This window comes from Alexandromys fortis, unplaced genomic scaffold (genome assembly GCF_014885135.2).
Source record: "Alexandromys fortis isolate MF-2015 unplaced genomic scaffold, M_Fortis_MF-2015_v1.1 scaffold_8_9099976_23576923, whole genome shotgun sequence".
NCBI classification, from domain to species: domain Eukaryota; kingdom Metazoa; phylum Chordata; class Mammalia; order Rodentia; family Cricetidae; genus Alexandromys; species Alexandromys fortis.
The window spans coordinates 962,286-981,428 of NW_026067899.1; the positions used below are offsets into that span (position 1 = coordinate 962,286).

At 45.3% G+C, this 19,143-nt stretch overlaps 1 long non-coding RNA gene across 1 annotated transcript; it reads right to left on the reverse strand.

Annotated features, from left to right (window-relative positions):
• Positions 1–10,962: 10,962 nt before the first annotated feature.
• LOC126489419 (uncharacterized) lies at positions 10,963–13,650 on the reverse strand. Its single transcript, XR_007588918.1, has 3 exons — positions 13,527–13,650; positions 12,131–12,190; positions 10,963–11,704 (listed from the first exon to the last, which is right to left on the reverse strand). It is a non-coding gene; the product is annotated as an uncharacterized lncRNA (long non-coding RNA).
• Between the last annotated feature and the right edge of the window lie 5,493 nt (positions 13,651–19,143).

Below are 19,143 nucleotides of genomic sequence, written 5' to 3' on the forward strand. Positions count from 1 at the left end.
GGTTGCTGGGTTTTCCCAGAGTAAAACCTTTCTAAGAGGAACGGCTCCTTGTCTCCAACCAAAGGGCTTCATTGCTCAGTCAAGGGAAAGGAGTTAGACCTTCTGCCTCTGAGGTCTATAGATAGACCTCCTACTGGGTCTCCTCAGAAAGGGGGTGGTCTCCCAAGGAGGACTTGAGATAATCAAAACAGATGACGAAGTCGTGAGGATGGGTTCCCTTGAACGCCAGCAGCCGGGGAAGAAGACTCATGCTGTTTGCAAACCAGAGGAGAAAGGAAAGCAACAGCAGATGAGGCAGGCTGAGAGCCAAGGACCCTAAAAAAAAAAAAAAAAAGGCAGCAAGTTTGAGAAAATACTCATTTTGACTAATTTGCCTAATATAATAAAGAAAGGACGGTTTTGTTTTCAAAGTGCAGAAGCGGTGATTGATTAGGTGGGCATTCCGCTTGCAGCGTGTGGAATGAGTAATGGCTGTGGGTAGATACAGAAAATAACTCACCAAGAAGGGGAAAGAAATCCATAAGTCATACGAGGCAGAGCACAAAAATACCAACAGACTGACATTCAGAGAGAGTTTAAATAATAACAGACTGGATCTTGGAAAGGGTCCAAGGAAACAGGGATAGAAAGAGAGCTACACATAGCATAATAGCTCTGAGACAATAGGCATTGAGGGAGGGTCTGCACATGCTCGTGAATGCAGTATTAGCTCTTTCATTATAATCACCTAAGTTTAAGGTCAAGTCACATGTGTATTGCTGATAAAGTGAATGATTTCTTCTGAAACAGAAATAGCTCTTAAAATACCCAGGATGTTGGAGGAATAGATAACCCACACGGCTGAGCTATGAGACAGTCTGGAGGAACAACGTCCCTGGTAAAGAACGGCACAGAACCCAACCACATCTGCAGCCTTCTAACACAGATGCCCAGACGTGTGCTCCGCTGGCTTAGAACAGGGTTTACCTTGAATGAGATGCAGCCAGATTTGGAACCTTGAACTCAAGTTATACAAGTTCTGGTCTGTCATCAAATCAGAGCCTCCATTCAAAAAGCCCCGACGTAAAAGATCTATGAAAGGTTTGTACCTTGAACGTCTCTGGATGATGACATTCTGCAAAGTCGGATATCAGTGGCAAAAATCAAAGGTTTTATTCTGTTACAGAAATAACTCTGAGAGTCCATGATCTGATCGTTCATGATTTCCAACTAGTGGAAAATAATTTCTTAAAGTCTCTGAAACAAAAACCACAGGGGCTGGAGAAATGGCCCCACGCTTAAGATAGCTGGCTGCCCCCAGGATCTGTCCCAACACCCACAAGGAGGCTTATAACAACCGTAAGTAACTCCAGTTCCAGGGAATCCAATGCCCTCTTCTGGCCTCCACAGGCACCAGGCACAAATGAGCACACATGATACATGCAGGTAAACACTCACAGACATAAACTAAAAGTAAATAAACTTTCAAAAGAAACTATAGAAAAGAGCTATCATATTGACTTACAAACACTTTTCCTTTTTTTAACTTTCTTTTTATTTCTTTTTTGTGTCTTTCACCTCGTGTCTCCACAGCATGTCTCCCGACCTCACCCATCTCCTCCAGGGAGTCATGCAGTAAACCCCTTTATCCATGCAGTCTTACATGCAGACATTCTTCTCAAAGAATCATTGGTCTGGTTTGAGGTCCCTGGTGTCTGCTACACCATCAATGCTGGGCCCTCACTGCGTCTCCTCCTGGACATCCCATGCTGCCCTGTGTCATGGAGTTCCTGCAGTCCTGGGGCCACAGGACTGATGCCCCCACCCCTGGTCTCCAGGAGACCGCAGATGGGTTGGATGTTGGGGTCGACCAACACATAGCTCTGATTCTGGGCCTGGGTAGTTGCAGGGTTGGTCAGCCCAACAGTTGTCCTCTGTCTTCGCCACCAGGGTGAACTCTCTGGCATTGCCCTTGCAGGGATGAACAAAGGGCGGGGCCGTTTCTCCTGCTTTCTCACCCTATGGTCTGTTCTCCCACACCTACGCCTTCAGGGCCAGCTCTACTGTGTTGCCCAGATGAGGTGTAGGGGCCACTCTCCTGAGTGCTGCAGCTGATGAGTGGCAGGGACAGCTCTCCCGCTCTTATGACTTCAGGGCCAGCGCTCCCATCTGCCCCAGGCAGTGATAGGGGCATCTCTCCTCTCCCCACGCCGCCACATGGCAGATGAGTAATGGAGACAGCTCTTCCATGCTCACAACTCTGGGGCTGGCTCACTCACCCCTCTGCCAACAGGGCCAACTCTACTGTGTTGCCAGCGTGAGATGTGAGGTCCACTTACCCAAGTCCTAAGGCTGGAAAAGAGGGTCAGTCCCTCGCCCACCACAGAGGACAGGTAAGAGAGGGCATCTTGTCCTTGTCCTCACCACCCCATGACAGATGCAGGGGTACGGCCAGCTAGCCCACTCTCACACACTCGGGGCCATCCCTACCACACAGTTACTTGGTTCTGCTATTGCAACACCAACCAGCCTTAGAAAATGTGATGAGCTGGGCATGGTGGTACACCCTTTAATCCCAGCATTTGGGAGGCAGAGGCGGGCAGATCTCTCAAGGCCAGCCTGGTCTACAGAGCTAGTTCCAGGACAGGCTCCAAAGCCACAGAGAAACCCTGTCTCGGAAAAAAAAAAAAAAAAAAAAAAAAAAAAAAAAAAAAAAAAAAAAAAAAAAAAAAAAAAAAAAAAAAAAAAAAAAAAAAAAAAAAAAAAAAAACCAACAACAAAAGAGGTATCACCTGAACGATGGTATCCATGTGCTCTCGGTTCTCTGAGCTGACCCATTCAGATGAAACAGAGTTCTGCGGCCACAGGCTCTCTACCTTCTTCTAGGTGGGTTCTGATGTCACAAACAATGGGGCTACATGTCTCCTCTGTTCACTGAGCCTCACCTTTGGGTTCTGTTATCTTTTTTCACGGGTCTTTTTTCAGACGGTTGTGAGCCATCGGGTAGGTGCTGGGAACCCAGTTAGACCCCTGAGCCATCTCTCCAGCTCCTAGATTTCAAATTTGAATCTTCATTCAGCATCTGGGGTCTAAAGAGTCTATCTAGCAAGAATGTCACACACTCCTACCCCAGTAAAAAACACCCCCACGCACCCGTGGCTTACCCCCTGAATCCAGCCTCCTTTTCAACTGTCATGTTCTGGCTGTCAGTAAGTGGTGTTGACCCAATTTTCTATATAGGCTTTTAGTCTATTTTGCTTAAATCTTCCCTTTCCCTCCCTCTGTCCCAAGATCTAGGCCACGCAGCCCCCACCTGGACTGCTGGAAACTGCCCACACGGATCCAGCAGGGACTCTTTCCCCTTACCATCCACTTCAAAAAAGAAAATCTATTTTTAACCCAATTTTAGGTCTAGAGAGACACTGAACGAACGGAAAGCACAGAGCACATCTCTCTATAGCCCTCCATGTCCCTTCTCCCCTGTTTCCTCCTATGACCAACGTCTTAGATTAGCGGGGATACACTTATTTGTTACTGTTCGAATTGAGCCAATATTGATGCATCCCAATGACCTAAATGCCAGAGTTTCCACGAAGGCTCATGGTGTTGCAATGGTCCGTGCCTTTTGACAGCTAGACAGTGAGTGACAGGCGGGCACAGTGATACAGAGAAGCTTCGTCTCCTTAGAGCACGTCTCCGGTCCTCCTCCTGCTCTCCTCCCAGCTTTATTGCTTCCAGAACCACACAGCTGGAAGGAGAGCCAAGGGCATTAGGTTGGCTTCTCTCACTCGACAACAGGAACGTCAAGTTTCTCTGTCTTCACCTGGCTCACTTATATTGGTTGCTCCCAGTGAAGAGCTCCCCAACTTCAAACCAAAGTTAGTGATGTCACCCCGTGTTATAGTATCTTTCAAATCCATTCCTTGCTGCTTAACTCTATTTGACAGACATTTTTCAGTTTCATTGTTTCTTCCTCCAATTAGAGTCTTACCTACTGACGTACACAGAGACCTCGAACTATGCTGGATTAAACGCTTTATTTTTAGATGGTTCCCATTTTCTGGAATTCAGTTGAACATAGAATAGTAAAGTATCTGGTGAAGTCAGATGACCCAGGAGAAAGAGATGGCTTGGTTTTAAAAAATAACAATAAAAGCTGTTTAAAACTCTAGAGTTTTCCAAGTGTTTGAATAAATGAAAGGAAATATACATTTAAAGAGGTGGTTAGCCTCCTAAGATGCTGTTTGCTAGAGGCCAAGGAAGAGTTGCTTCAAATTTTATATTCATGCATTAAAAAAGAAACTTTAAATGCAACTGATAATAGGGGATGTCAGTGCTTAAGCAAATGCGTGGCACCTGGTGGTGGCGCACGCCTTTAATCCCAGCACTCAGGAGGCAGAGGCAGGCGGATCTCTGTGAGTTCAAGTCCAGCCTGGTCTACAGAGCCTGTTCAGAGAAACCCTGTCTTGAAAAACCAAAAAATAAAAAAATGAAAAAAAAAAGAAAGAAAAAGAAAAGGAAAATGCGTGGCTTTGAATTGCACGGGCTTATGATCAAACTGACTCTGAAATATGAACCTTAATACCCCTTTCTTGCTGTAAGGTCCTACAGTTCTGCAGGGGGCTGTCACTCCTGGCATTTAGCCATTATGAAAATGTAGTACCAGATAAAATGTCCAGGGCACTCTAGGCTTAGATCACCTACTTTAAAGTTGCGCAGCCTCTGAGGTGGAGGAAGGCTTTCTATTGTGAAGAGCTCTGGCGCTCCTCACAGTCCAGCACCTGGACCCACAGAGCTGGAAGGTTTGAGGAGAATGGACAGGAGCTTAGGAACTGGGGAGGGGTCTATTGGGAAAGACAAATCCTCCATGGGGTGAACAGGTTCGCTCATAGGTGAGAACTTATTTTGAATCACAGGCAACACTCGCTCCTGGGACTTCACATGCGCTATGATCTGGGTCTAAAGTATCCCCAGCGTTCACGGCCCAATAGAACACAGCCCGGGAGTGGGAGCTTCTTGGTGACAACTAGATCTTACAGGCTCTAAACTTATCAATCCAGACGGATGAATTCAAAGCTTGGTGGGACAGTAGATGATGGTGAACACTTTGGGGGATGGTGCATTAGTTAGAGCAAGTGAGATCACTAGGGTATGTCCTCTCTCTCCCTCTCTCTCCCCTTCTCCTCTCCTTCCCCCTTTCTGCTTCCTTGATGTGGGTTGTTTTGCTCTAACGCATGCTCCTCCATGAGGTTCTGCCTCCATACAATCTTAAAAGCCGTAGAGCCACCAGAGCACAGACTAAAAACCAACAGCCAAAATACACGTATCCTCCCCCTTTGAAGCTGATGTGTCTCAGGTATGTCGTCAACAGTGTCAACGCGCTAACCCTCGGGGGAATATTTTGTGAGCTGTCCCTAGTCAAGACCTCTTTTAATCAGCATTGCTGTCCAGATACAAAACATATCAACTGATTAGTTTGGAAATGGGTATCAGGTTTTTTGTTTGTTTAATTTTTGCTTTCTCGAGAGATGTTTTCTCTGTTAGCCTTGGCTGTCCCAGAACTTGCTCTACAGGTCAGGCTGGCTTTAAACTCGATCCTCCTCCCTCTACCTCTCAAGTTGGAGATGGTTATCAGAAGAGTGAGCACGCTTTTGTTGTAGTCCTTAAACTCTCAAGGATGCTATGTTTGTTTTTCCTTCATGTCGACCATATGGTAAAATATTCACTGTGTAAAATTTCACCATTCTCTGACTTCTTATTCACGGCTTTTTGGGTTAAACAAATCAGTTGTTGAAGCCTGTAATGACTAAGTATTCCCCATCTTAGAAAAAAAAAATCAATGGACAGATTTTCTCTTTTTACTAGTAAGAATAATTAACCACGAATCCTGTTATGAGAATTCATTCCTGAAGAATCTGTCCATTGGAGAAAAAATTATTTTTCATCCTCAATATCATTTGCATCACTTTTGCCTCAGTAAATTTTGTCAATAAAAGCTTCTCAGTGGTTCTTTCCAGAATCAGCTCCCCGGTGTCAGAACGAACCGGCTTGTCCAGCTCCTCTTTATTAACAATCCCTGACATTTTCCTCCTGCCTTTTTAGGTGGGCTTGTGAGATTTTTATTATTCCTGACATTTTGTTTCTTTTGACCAACAACTAAGTATCCAGTCCCACCGCTACCTGTGAAAAGCCCTGCTCTGAAGTATCTCATTAAGTTTTCAACAGTACATGTAACATTCTGGAAAAAAATTGTGAATAGCAAATGTTATTTTCGCCCAGATCTTAGCTATACCCCCCATTGCCATTTGCTGAACATCAAGAGAGCCATTTCCTCGCCCTGTATAGGAAGCTCTTTTCTTTCAATAAACCTTCCAGGCAGTGTGGCTTTGCCCACTTCTCCCTTTTCAGGGTTTCTTAACTGCTCTTGACTCACTGAAAGCTTTCTCGGCTGCCTTTGGCTGCCTGGCCCTCAGCCGTGGAGTGGGAGCTCTTTCGCTGCCTCCTCTCCCACTTCAATCAGAACAATGGCGCACTTGCCGGGGTCTTCAGCTCCCTTGGCTGGGTGGCAGCTAATTTCTTGCTTTTATCCAGCATAGCACCATAGGAACTCTGGGCTTTTTTTCAGCACCCTGGCTCTTGACCGTTTTCAGGGGTCCTCAGATGAACACCTCACTTCAGATGCCAACAAAAATGATGCCCAATCCCCAACTCGGTGGAACGCGTATCAATCAGCAGGAATGTTCATGATCAGGACATGTCCTTCATCAAAAATACTTCATCTGTTGCAGATAAACTCAGGAGAGCCTAAATAGCTGCAGAGATGTGCCCCCATCAAGAACCAAAAAGCTCCTCTTAGAAGACTTCAAAAAAATAACTTAAAGGTAGATTCATTTCGTATACTCTCTTTCCTGCTGAGGATGTATCTCAAATACAGTGATCAATTAACGGAGCATCTTCTACAGTGGCGCAATTGCAAGATCAGAGGAAGACAAATTCTGCTTCCCTTTCATTTTGTCTTGCTCGTTTTAAGTCATATGAATGATATCCCTTCCTGATAATGGTCAGAATGTAATCTTTTAAATCTTTATAGAGATTCCAAATATTAAAATGGATAAAGTCATGCTCGACCTTACAAAATTATAACATGTGTTTTGTCTCCCCTTCCTCCCTAAACATCTTTAAAACGGACAGTTTAAAGAGTAGAGCCAAAGATGGCGTTACCATACCAGGTTAGAAAAGCCGAAATCAGATGAGCAAGAGACAAGTTTCTGATCTGAAAACAGGGTTGGAGTGTTAGTTATAAAGACTCAGCAGAGTCGGGGGATAGTTCGGCCACCAGCCAGCCCTGAAGAATCCTTATCCAGGAGTGCTCTACCCCCTCCCACGCCCACTTCCCAGCACCAGTCCTGCGGGGGAGTCAAGGTACAAGTTGGGCAAACTGAACAAAGGAAGCTGTGGTGCAGCACATGAAGAGCGAAGAGCGAGGCTTGGGTTCCAGCAGAGAGACACAGTAAAGGTCTGCAGAGCTGTGGGGACACTTCCCCTTGGCCTCCTCTGACGACTGGAATCTCCAACAGGAGCAGAGGATTTTCAAACAAAAGCTGAAGAGCCTCAGGGAAAAAAAAAAAAAAGTCTCAGGATCTGACATTTAACATTTTCCCAGTAGGAAAAGTTCTGAAAGTTAAGACCATCTCGTGGTGACACCACCACACAGCAAGTCTGTCGCCGGAGCCCAGATTGTCTTCACAGTTCTCAGTGCTTCCGGCACTAATTGAAACCACAGTGCAGAAGACAGCCAAGGAAAATCGCCAGCGTGTTAGAGTAGAGACAACAGTGGATAAAACACTGAGCTGACACGGACCCTGCCAGCAGACGGCAGGAGGCACCTTAAGAATTAAAAAGGACCACTTCTGAGGACAATGCGGTGGTAAAAAAACCGCCAGGCACAGTGAGGGAGACTCCTCGGAGGACAAGACTTCAGGAAGTAACAGCACAAGCGCCTGCAATTAATAAAATTTGTAAATGATGTTCTGTATATAATCAGATTCTTCTGGATACTTGAATTAAAAAAAAAATCTCAGTATGGAGACGAGCTGAGGCATGATTTAAAAATAAAATTAGATCAAACTCTCAGCTCTTACATGTGGTTAATACATTTCTCAGAAATAGAAGACAGAGAAAATGAAGGGGAAAAAACCCAAATTATCAAAGAGTTGGTGGAATTCTTCTAGAATTTAAAACCATGAGTCTCCAGTTTCTTATTTCTCTTCTTGCAGTTTTAGGGGAACATCACAGTCCAACAGACACAAAGTTCAACTCCGAGTGCCTCAGTCAATAGCACAGAAACTGGAAACTACCCCACCTCCTCCAAGGCTCCCAGCATCCCTTGCCTGCATCCCCACAGAGGCCATTTATCCCCTCTTCTGGGTGTGCTGAACCAGCTTCACAGAAACTACCTCTGAAATACAGAGCTGAACATACTTCACAGCCCACACTCAAAACCTCCGAGTGGCTTTCATGGCATCTGAAGGAGACTCTTCAACACGCCTTAGAGGTCTGAGTGATCTGGTCACTTGGACATCCAGCTTCATACTGTGGTCCTCTCGGGTCTCTACTCAGATGCATTATCTTCCTCTCTGTTGCCCTGACTGCACATCACCTAGGAAACCACCGGTTTCCAATACAGAATTCTGGAATGCTTAGACTCGCACAAATCTGGGCACGAACCCAACATGTTTGAGCACCCTGTCCCTCTCTGAAGCCCAATTTCCTTATCTGTAGATTGCTGACAATTACACTCGCCGGTGAGATGAGTTTTTTATAACGTATCATGGTGCTTGACAGAAAATAAGGAGCCAGGAAAATTTAGTTGTCCAGAACTATGCAAAGGGCCACCCACATATATCCCTCTTTCGATAGTAGTTGGTCATGCTTGTCATTTGTTAATCGGTCTAAACCTTTACAAGCTCTATTCACATCTTCAGTTTGTATAATTCTCCAGGATAGTATTTTTTATAACTTTATTACCTTTAGGACAAACAAAATGGTGCCAGAGTTGTGTTAGAGCTGGTTCAACCCAGTTTGGAAGAATGTCAGGATTTCAGAGGGTCATTTGTTTAGGATTTCAGTGGGTCAATTGTTAAATATGCCTTCTATTTAAAAATAAAAAATAAAGAGGCACAACACCTGGGGAAATGGCTCAGAGTCTGCAAAGCACTTGCCGTGTAAGCCTGGAGACTGGCAGATGGAAGTCTCTGTCCAGCCCGGTCCTGCAGCCAGTCTTTTCTCAGTGAGGCATTCTCATCTTGCTTCCTCTGCATCTGTCTGGTAACTGACTATCTGCCTTTCCTCTTCCCAGAATTCTCTTAGTCTGGTTGCCCTGCTTATACGTTTTGCCTGGCTACTGGCCAATCAGTGCTTTATTAAACTAATACAAGTGACAAATATTTACAGTCTACAAGAGCTTTATCCCACAGCAGAGACCCAAGTTCAGATCTCCAGTACTGATATAAAAATCCAGGCATGGATGCAAGGGTCTGTGATATTAGCACTGGGAAGGCAAAGACAGGTGGGATTCACTAGAGCTCTCTGGCCAACCAGCCCAGCTAAATCTGTGAGCTCCAAGATCAGTGAGAGACCCTGCCTCAAAAACTGAAGAGAAGAACAACCAAAGAAGAGACCTGACACAGACCTCTGGCCTTCACACACATGTATAAACATATGCACATATACAACACATATACATATGCACACACACATAGAACGAGATAGAGGGGAGGAGACTGAATGGTATAAACTTCCTATTGGTGGAATTAAATGAAATTATTGTGTTGTGGCTTAAATGTGAACTGTCCTGCATAGCTTCATGCATTTAAATACTTGGTGGTAATGTTTTGGAGGGTTCTGGAGACTTTAAGAGGGAGAACTTGTTAGAGGAAGTAGATCATTGAAGGCGGGTCTTGAGAGCTTAGAGCCAGTCCCATTTCTTGTCTGCTCTCTGCTTTCTGACTTGGGACACAATGTGACGGCTTCCTCATACTTCTGGGCCCATGCTTCCGCTGTCATGATGACCAGCGCTGCTCTTAAGCTATGAGCCAAAATCAGCCCTTCATCCCTTGAGTTGCTTCTTATCAGGCATTTGGTCACCACCCCAAAAAAATGTCAGTAAGTGGTTTGATAGTAGCTGTTCAAAATGCCTCTTTCCCAGTTCCTTCCCATTACCCTTGTTCTTATAAACAATAGTCCCAATCGTGTGTGACTATTATGCCTGGTTTTGAAATGTTCTGCAGTCTTTTTCTACTGTATGATTTCTTCTGACGTCTACATCCAGTGACGTCACACTGTGTTCAAAACTGGCTGTGCTGGGAGTATTTATTTTATGAAAATCAGCAGTTGTTTATAAACCGATGCTTCCACACCCTCCCAAGAGAACTGGGTTGTAAACACTTAACCAGCTTGCCAGGTAGTAAAGCCCATTCTGTGGACATGAGACACAAATACAGACTTTCACACAAATGACAGCAATCTCTTCGCAAAGTCAATAGCTCTTGTAAAGTCCCTTTATCAGAGCATTTTTCCCTCTGGTCTATTCATGGAGTCTCCAGCTGTTCCCTTAGAGGAAGGCACTGACTTTAAATTGATACACAATTCTTGTTAAGTTTGGCTCTCAGTTGTGTTGTTCTATAGAAACAAATGAGGACATTTTTCTGAGGAAACACAGCCAAGAGCTTGACAGTCAAAAGTTTGAGGACGCTAACAGAGACAACCCTCTGAGAAGTGAAGCCGCACGTTGTGGAAGAAGGATACGAACCATCCCAGGAGTGATTCAGAACTACCAAAAGAGAAACCTGTCTTCTGTAAGCTACAAAAAAAAAAAAAAAAAAAAAAAACAGATGCAGATGTTGTAGGCACTGAAGGTCTCTAAAATGCTTCTCAGCAAGCATTGTGGAGCAAACCAGCTATCCACATGCAAGAGAACGGAGCTGGACACACAGAACATATTTAATAACTCTCAAAATACATCAAAGCCTTACATGTAGGAACTAAAGGCATAAAACTTAAGAAAACACAGAGGGATACTTCACGATGCTGGAGTTGTCCTTTGTTCTTGATGGAAAGAGCACAGGCAACAGCAACAAAGGAGTGAACTGAACATCAAAATTAGAAACTTTTGTGTATCTAGGGGCATCGTTAAAGAAGTGCAAAAGGCAGCCAACCAGTGGTACAGGGGAAATATTTGCAAGCCCTGTATCTAATGGCAGCGTAAACATTGGAGCAACGGCTCAGCACCTCAGAGCACGTATTGATCCTGAGGAAGACCTGAGCTTGGTTCCTGACACCCACATTAGATGACTCAAAACCATCTGTAACTCCAGTTCCTGGGGCCCAATGCCCCCTGGCCTCCTCAGGCACCTGCACTCATGTGGTACACATAAATACACAGGCACAAGTACATACAGTTAAAAAACAAACAAAATTTCAATAAGTATATACATTTGCAGGCTATATGTCTGATTAAAGATGGTACCATTTCACACTCTGTAGGATAGTTATAGCAAAACAAAACAGGAAAGAGCAAACGCTGCTGAGAAGGTAGAGAAACTGGAACCCATGTACATTGCCGCTGGGTGATACAAAATGCCTAGGCTGCTGGGAGACAGTAGGGCAGGTCTTCAGAACCATGAAACACCGGATTATTGCATGAAGCAGCAGGTTACTCCACATCCTAGGAATGAGAACAGGATTTGAACAGATATAGGTGGCCCATAGTCTCAGCATTTTACTCATGACGGACAAAATGTGGAGGCCCTCCCCAAACACCCACGGTTGACCAGATGAACAAACGTAGGTCATTCTGATGGCTGCCACAATCACTGATGACCCTGACAATGCCACGCTAAGTGAAAGAAGCCACCAAAGGGTAGGCATGTAATAATATTGTAGGAGGTGGCAAGATAGTCCAGTTCCTGGGCAAAAGGTAAGGTGGTGGTTACCAACAGCTGGGAAGAGGGCAGGCAGGAAGTGACTGATTGGGCTTCTGGAACGTTCTAGAGCTGAGAGTGGTGAGAAATGCTTAGCACTGTGAATATTCCTTTGTTTGATTGAAAATAAGTATTTTCATATAATATAGTCTGAACGCATTATCCCTTACCTTCTCCCAGATCCTCCCTGCTACTCCATCCCTTTAACGACTCATCTTCAGGTTCTCACCCTTTCCAAAAAAGAGAAACTAAAATAAAAAGAAAGAAAAAGAAAAGAAAAAGCAGAAGAAACGCACACACATAATCTGAAACCATAATATCCAAAAGACCAACAAGGCTTAAACCTGTGCACATCTTGTGCCTGCTGCCAGTCTCTGGGAGTTCACATAAGTCCTGTTACGTCTGGAAGAACCCTGTCCTGGGTGTCACCCACCCCCTCTTGTTGTAGAACATGATTTTACCTATGTAAATATGTGCTACGTTTGTGCATGCTGTGGAATATTGCTTTAACTGTGAAGAGAAAGAGGAGGACTAGGCTGGGGAGGTGGGAGGCACTCATGGAGGTCAAAGGAGAGGATGGTAAAATAAGGCAAGTTGCCCTCATAAGAGCAAACTATGTGAGAGGACTCAGATACAGACCAGGAGGATGGGTTCAAAGACTAGCGGCCTTGGAGTTGTGACAAGATACTATTTCAGAGTATTAACCAACCAATGCATGCCTTGCCGCTCCACCCTGGCCCTCCCATCATTTCCTCTCCCTTTTGATACCAGCTCCATCTCAGTTTTACCCTTGTCTCGGGGCTTGGAAGAAGGCCACTACCATCCTCAGAGATGCTTCTGAGGTTCGTTTTCATAGCCGATGTGCTAAGAAAAGATCTCTTGCTGACCTCAAAAGATCAAGGTGTCAGTCCATACTGGAGTTTGTAGTACACAATCACCCTCGGCAAACCCACACAATATGGATCCTGGAAATGGCTGGCTCAGGCTTCGTCAGGATGCAATGGTCCTGGGAAGGGAAGTGTTGGGCACAAAGCTGTGCAGGGGCAGTAGGCTGGGCTGCTGGGCGGGGGCCTTACTCAGCCAGAAGCCTGGCCCGTGTGGGAGAATTTATACATGGCTGGTTTCGTTTAAAATGTGTAGTTTTGCAGAGGATCTGGAAAGCCGGGGGGGGGGGGGCAAAAAGCCCTAGAACGATAGGAAATGACAGCGATTGTTCCTGCCGCTCTAGAAGCACGGTGACGCTAATTACAAGTAGGCTGTAGAAAAAAAATCAAGCATGTGAATTTTGTTGTTCCGTGCAGGAATTTGCGAGCTGATATCTGCACGGCTTAGGGGAGGAAAGCTTGAAAAAGTGAGAAGGGTTGTAGGGCAGGCGGAAACTTTAAAACTCGGCAAGCGGGAGGAGAAAACGGAGACGAAGACTCCAAGGGTGGCAGGAAACAGAGAAAGAGAGATGTCCTGATGAACAAGGACTGGCATGGCGGGGAGGCTCGCCAGCTGGCTGTGCCAACCCCGCATGTGACATCACTTTCGTGGCCTTGGTGTGTGATTGCTTCTGTGACTCACCCGGGCTGGAGATCAATGCTGTCTTCTCAGCTTGGAAATCCAGGCTGATTTCCATTTGAGTTCCTTGATTCGGGTGATACAAGGCACCGGTGGGGCTCCTCAGGTCAAACCCTACTGGTCTTTTCCAGCTGGCACATGGTGGCTGCTCTTTCTGCCTGTGTCTCTCACCCCTTTCATATTCGCCGGTGCCGTGACCTCTCCTCTCCTTTTCAACCTGGCTTCAAGATTAGGATCAATAATGCTGTGGGGCTTTTATTCGAGTGATGGAGAGCCTGGGGAACTCTCCTCTGGGCTGATTGCTGTCTCTATCTGATATTCCATACTGGCCTCCAGTTTGAGAATAGAAAAACCAAAAGTCCTTTTAAAAAAAAAGAAAAAGAAAAAGAAAAAGATGGATGATCCTCTCTTGTTTTTAAATAAGTAGGAAAAATCTTTTGATCAGGACACAAGTAAAGAGGGAATCTGGTTCAGTTTTGTTTTACAGAGTCACCGAAAAGCCCTTAATAGCTTGTCTTTGTTTCTTTTAATAAGTTGATAGCCAAAGTTGACAAGAACTTGGGTTTTGAAGGAGAGCCTGTGATCAGACCTTGACATGGTCGAATACTCTGCCATTGGGTTTTTTGTTTTGTTTTGTTTTTCTTTTTTTCTTGTTTGGTTTCTTTTCTTCCCTGCGTTTTCTCCCAGATCCAAGAAATAGTTAAGATTGCATAAAATAGTTAAGATTCATTTGGATATCCAAATAAGAGCCTCCCCACCTCCCACTGCTCAAGCTGAACTTCTTAACCATCCCAGGGAAGTCGTTCCTCCTGTGCATCCTCATAAACTGGCGCTCAAATGTCTATCCCCAAGGGAGAAGAGATGCCACAAGAAAGTCATTGCATCCCGTCTTCTGCAGGCGGCTTCGGTGTGGTCCTTTGTTTCTTGCTTCATTCCAAGTGGGGTTCCACCCTCAGCCTGCCTCAGAAGCCTGCTCATTGCCTTCCAGGTTCACAGCACTCATCGGAGAGCTCTAAACACACAGCGCAACAGAGAGAGCAGCCTAAAACAAAACAAAAACCAGAGAATCAAACCCTCTCCTTTGGATCTACCAATCGGATGTTAGTTATAAAACGAGTCACGGAGTGAAGGCGGGGTAACCAGACTAGGAGAATTCTGGGAGGAGGAAAAGCAGAGAGTCCATCACAAGTCAGATGCAGAGGAAGCAAGATGAGAATGCCTCCCTGAGAAAAGGATCAGGCAGGACAGAAACTTCCATCTACAATATGCTGAAGCAGGAATTTTAGAAGTACCAGGGAAGTCCAGATCTTCCTGAACACACCAGCCTCGGCTCCATCCAGGGAAACACTGTACTAGCCATGGTGTCTGACATTGAAGTTTAGAAAGACAATGCCTTATTCACAGAATAATTCTAGAGGTCGGTGTTGTCCCCACTGACTTGTTTTTTTTTTTAATGCAACTACTTTAATGATTAAAAAAATATTTTTATAGAAGAGAAATTCATAAGCAGATTTTTCCTGCTCTAGTTAATACTTTCCCATCTCTAAGGCTCCACTTTAGTGGCTCTCTCCTCCTGAAGCATCCAAGATAACCTCTTCATCAGAAGATACACAGCATGCTGAACCACTCCTTATACTTCTTCACCCCACTTCAGCAAGATAGCAAGTAGCTTATTGCTCACCCATCAGGGTCCATGATGACCTATTTGGTCCCTGTGGCTCTCCCCCAGTCAGCCATTGCCTTACATGAAGAGTGAGTACGGAAGCCAGGCTTGTTAATCCCATCCCCTGAGCCAGGCCCGTGAGAGGTCTTCCTAAATCCCTAAAGAGATGCGTTTTCTCTTCCTGGGAAAATCAAACTGTACCAGTGTGGCCCATGGGTGCTTCATATCTGTGGACTAATGAGGAGGAAAGAATACCTCAGGGGTAAGGGAGACACGCAGATAGATCCAGGCACCAACAGCTGAGCTATTCAGTCTGAACAGCCAGTGGTTTCTTGTTTTGCTTAAGCCAGGCAGAGCAGGATTCTCTGAGCTCTGTTATATTCAAATATGCCTGAGGGATGAGGCACACACTCATCCCAAACAATGTCTAAGCACAAAGGCAAGATCTGAGAGTGCATGGATCCCCTGTGGAACATGAAAGGAAGTGAGATGAGCTTCTCCATCCAGCCACAGCTCCCTCCCCAGGACACTAACCAAGCACTAGAATGCTATGGGATTTTATTTGCAGGGCCCTTGACAGTTTGGGTTGTTGAGTGAAACCAATTGCTTAAGAGTCTTGAGTATCTATTAATTAAATTGCGAGTCAATAAGATGATCCTATTTGTGAGCCACTTGTGTTTATACTCTGTTCTGGTAACCATGTATTGGGCAGCAGATGGTACCATGGACTGAGTTTCCTTGCCCAACAGCTTCACTCTGCAAGGGCTGCGCCCCCTGCAGGACTGACTAGATCCAGGTGATCTGTATTTATCAATAAAGTACTAACAGTGTAAAAATAAGGCAATTAGACTCCCATGACAGAGCTAAATATTATGTCACCATATGAAGCGATTGGCTTTGTTAGTCATTTCTGCAGATATGATTTGCTTCATAAACGCCACGCTTCCCGGCATTGGAACTCAGCAGGGAATCTTTGTCAACAACCTGCCATTGCTAGCTAAATTAAGTAATCATCTGGCTACTATATTTAGAATGTGTGTGCAGGCAACAGAATGTATAGTGAGCTCTAAACCCCATGTTTATCTTCAGGGCACACCACAGTGGAGGAGTGGAGAGGCCTCTGCTTTGAAGAGAAAAAGGCCTTTCTATTAGAAGTCTCTAGGAAGAGGTTACCTCTCCCTCCGGGAAGACCGAGGTGATGGCAGGTTGCTTACAAAACCAGTGCAGAGTGTCTTTCCAATTTTCCTAAAGACTCCATTTCATTTTAAATTCTTTCTCTCTATCCTAAGCCAAAGTTTGAAAAGTATCTTTGCTCTAATTCTCTCAGACCCCCCTCCTTCTGTGAAGGGCACCCTCTGCTCCCAAGTCAAGGGTTAGTGTGGAGTTTGCATTATTATGTATTTATTACATCATAGAGATAGCAGGCATTTACAAGTACTATCTTATTAAATTAGATAGGAGTGTATGTGCATGCATGCATGTATACACAACGCATCCATGTGTGTTGCTTCCTGTACTTAGGATACACTTGGAAAGGTATGTACTTGTGTCTGTTCTCTACGGATGGAAACCAAGGCTCGGAGATAATAAACACTCACTGGCCACCTCCCAGCAAGGTAAAAAGCAGAGCTTGATGCAGCAGCTTCCAAGGACACTGTACCCCTCAGTGGCCCTCTCCTGTTTCGTGTTTTCTGCTCCATTTGCCCTCCTTACTTTAATCTGAGTCCTCTTCCCCTCTACTCACTTCTGTCTGTTGCTTCCCATGGAAGTGGGTTAAAAAAAACCCTAACAATTATTTCAGGAGATGTTCCCAGTCCTCTGAAATAAATAAATAAACCCACATCCATGAAAGCTAACAAAAAAAGAAGCTGAACAGAAGGCTGGATGTTACGAGCCCTACTGGCCTGTCCTGACTTACCTAGGTCTGCCACGCCACTCCTGAGGACTGCTTGCTTATTTTCATGTCTAGGCTACAGCTCTCTGCTGGGGACAAAAGACTGGGACTTTGCCGCTCTTCTGAGACCTGCCCGCAGGGAGGAGTGAGGAGAGTGCCGGCAGCCAGGACTGAGTCTGGGGATGGGGAACATCAAGTCTTCACATCAGATCTCCAGGCTGTCGTTAGCACCGGGCACCTGCTCTGTGGACAGCGGGAGAACGGGCCTCACGACTCTCCCTCAGAGAGATGAGATGCTGGAAGCTCCACGGGGCGGTGGAAGTGAACTTGGCAGTCAACGACTGGCAGTTTCAAAAGCAGCTGCTTAAAGAAAGTCCTAGTAAGGCATAAAAATATCTGCCCCAGAACCAGAGAGGATCGCTAAAGTTGCTGATGGGTCTAGGGGACAAATACCAGCTTCTGTCTGTGCTGATGCTGGACTTAATTCCTTTGTGGTCAGGGAACACACTCATCATAATTATAGTCCCTTTTAATACTTTCATATTAATTTTATGGCCCTGGCACATGGTGTGTTTTTATGATTTTTTAAAAAAAGATCTACAGTTGAATACATACTTTGCTATAGTTGGGTGGAATCGCCTGTAAACATCTGTATAAACAATCAGTCAGCTTGCTCGCTGGTGAGCGGGTGACTCGTGGCTGAGGATTTGTCTGACCAGTGGCAGAGAGCACGGCTCCCACGGCCAGCTGTAGCTGTGTCTCTTCCCTTCTTTGTTGTCGCCTTTCGCTGTGTGTCTTTCAAAGCTCTGATATTGAGGGCACACATATTTAGGATTTCATATTCCTTGGCAAATTACTCCTCGAAGCATCACAGAAATTCCCCTTTATTTCTAGAAATGGGTTTTTGTCCCCAAATTTATATCAAAACAAAAGCCCCGGTATTCATATGAATCAATTTAAAATACTTCCTATTCTTTGACAATTTCACACACATAAACAATATAACTTGATAACAGCCCACCGCATTCCCTTTTACTTTTATCTCCCCCTCCCCTCTTCCTCCTCCTCCTTCCACACGGACTCCAGTTTAGTGTTGCCTGAGTGTGTATGGCTAGAAGACCACCCACCGGCACATGGGCAATCTACCAGCAGCCACATCCTTAAAGAAAAGTGACATCAACAGCCAATGGCTCCCCGGCAGGGGTGGGGCTTTGTGAGTCCTTCTCCCATCCATGCTGGAACGTTGACTGCCTCCATGTTTGCAGGCCTTGTGCAAGTAACCACAGCTGTTGAGAGTTCACAACACAACAGCCACGTCACGTCTGGGCGACGGCATTCCTCAGTCTTCCCCAGACTCCAGCCTGCCTCCTCCTCTCCAGAGTCCCTGAGCCCTTGACAAGAAGGGGTTAACAGAGATGGACCTTTAGTGAGCTCTCAGCATCCTTTCTTCTCAGCTCTTACACAAGTTACAGTCTCTGCGTTAATCACTGCTCACTGCAAACTCAGCCCCCTCTGACTAAAGTTGAAAGCAGCATCAATCAGTCTGCAAACACAAATGTTTGGAAGGCAGTTTGACAACATTTCCAACCAAACAGTAGTAGCTTACCAACAGGGCCTCTGACCTCCCTCGCCATGGACTTTTGACCAGGATTAAAGAATCAGGCATGAGTTCCCTCCGGTGACATTGACCTCAAATCTAATCGGAAAGCAGCTGATTCCCCCTTCCCGATGACGCCATTATTGCATCAGAAGGTTTATCCTTGCCTCCCCTGTGTTGCTCTTGGTCACGGTGTTTATCACGGCGATGCAATGGCATTTGTTGGGGGGGCAGGGGCGGGACATGGGGTGTCTCACTGTATTTTCCATTTCCATTCATTTTTCTGCAAATTAAATTTTTCTTTATAGCCAAATAAAATCCAGTTGTATGTATGTACCCCGTTTTCATTTTCTATTCATCAGTCAGTAGACATCCAGGCTGATTTCCTAGCTACCGTGAGTGGACAGCAAGGACTATGAGTGTAGAAGCATCTTTGTGTAGGTGCGGGGGGGGGGGGGGGGGGGGG